The sequence below is a fragment of the Pistacia vera genome, unplaced genomic scaffold, assembly GCF_008641045.1.
Source record: "Pistacia vera cultivar Batoury unplaced genomic scaffold, PisVer_v2 Contig578, whole genome shotgun sequence".
In the NCBI taxonomy this organism is placed as follows: Eukaryota; Viridiplantae; Streptophyta; class Magnoliopsida; order Sapindales; family Anacardiaceae; genus Pistacia; species Pistacia vera.
Genome location: NW_022196421.1, coordinates 671,272 through 673,290, shown reverse-complemented (window position 1 = coordinate 673,290; position 2,019 = coordinate 671,272).

Genomic DNA, 2,019 nt, shown 5'->3' with positions numbered 1-2,019 from the left:
TAATGATGTTCATTGATCAATAAAGGACATTTTATTCTATATTGTGTAAAACATATCTATATGTATTGATATATGTCCTTCGAATGGTAGAACCGTGACGAGGGTATCAAGTGTTTCAAATCTTGATAGTGAGAACCTTATGAGCACATATGGTGGCCATTCTAGAAATGTCTATAGCCCTAGTATTATTCTGACCAAGGACATAGATAATACGGTAAGACTATCATAGTGTTGAGCGACCCTGTCGAAAGGTAGTGACTGATCTCACTTGTTAAGGTTGTTTGCCGATAACTTGGTGCTATGCATGGGTGCTTACTATAGGCAAGTTCACTAGACTGACCCACTAGAGGATTCCATATAGATGGTAACCCTAGTGTTTGTGGAATAAATCCTCTAACGAATGGTGGTACATGTGATCTTTAAACTTGAGATCACCGGAGCGCCTTGTGCACTGATTAGTGTAGTTTGACACTAGCCCAACGTAGTTCTATTTAGAGCTATCAATACGGTAGTGATTGGCTATATCGAGGAGTGTATCGAGATTATGGTGGATCGAGAAAGGATTCATCACTCCCGGGTATGGGAGAAGTGATCTCATGGTGCAATTCAATATATGGTAATGACACTAAAGTTGTGGCCACAGTAGGATTGAGTTGTCGCCTAATCCAATTTATTATTCCAGTCATTTGTCCAGTAACTAAATACAAACATATCGAGAGTAACTAAGGTTGACACTATTTCTATACCTCTGTCTCAGTGAGATAACAGATGATGAAAGGATTTAATTATACAATAACAATATCATTGACAGATAGATATTTCGCTGAATTCGAATCTATTGGGTGACCATGATACCTTGCTAGGGGCCAATCTTGGTCTGTGTGTAGTGTGAGATGATTTATTGGTGTCAATCGCAATACTACTCACTACCGGTATTATGAGAAGCCTACAAGTCACACACTAAGAAGACAACTTAAGGATGGTTAACTATGGAAGGGTATTTTCGTCTTTTGGATGAAAGGGCATATTGGTAATTTTGTTGTGTAATTAAATTCACTAAGGTTGTTGCTTGTGTCCAATTTTATTATTGGAGTTATGTAGCAAAATTATGAATTTAATTATTGAAGTTAATATTAATATTTAACAAAATAATTAAATTGGGACCTATGGGAATTCCACCTAAGTGGGTTATTGCTAAACTTTGGGGTGGAATGGATATTTGACTTTTCTACATAAAGAAAGCAATGAATATGTTTTTACACAAGTCTTCATTTTGGCCGTGAGTGTGAAAAATTAAAGAGAATTTTTCTCTCTTCCTTTCTTCTTTACTTCACCCTTCCAAACCTTAAATTCTTAAAGCTAGAGATTGGTTCTAGTCTTTGTTATACTGTCTTCGTGTAGACAACGTGAGTTCGATCTTATACTTGAATCGGTAGCGAGATCGCGTTCATAGATATTGACGGAGCCTCCAAACGTTGGTATGATCCGATCTTTGGTTTGATTTATGTTATTTTAATTTAAGCATGTAAAGTTTGTGTGTGTATACATATATATATAAGACTCTGATTTTGGGCTTATCAGAGTAATCGATGAGAAATATTTTCGTTTTTCGCTGCGTTTACCCCATCGATTTACTAACATTAATGGCACAGGAAGAAGAAAATGTAAACAAAGCTAATAAGAAACAGCAACCAGGGGAGGGTAGTTCTGATGCGTTAATGGCGGGAGGGAGGAGGCAAATGAATTTGTTTTGGGTTTAGGTTTATTTGCAATAATTTTAGATTTTTAGAGATATAATATAATTTTTAAAAGATTATATATTATTTTATTAATCCTAATTAAACAATAATCATATTTAATTACTGCTAATCAATAATAAGACTATTTAGTTAAGAATTTAAAATTTTACAGCCTTTTAATTAAATTTGAATCGACTCAGTCGGATCGGTCCTTGTGAGAAGAGCTTTTGGATATAAAGGTCCCCCAGATGTCCAATAATAATTAGTCCAATAAAAACGA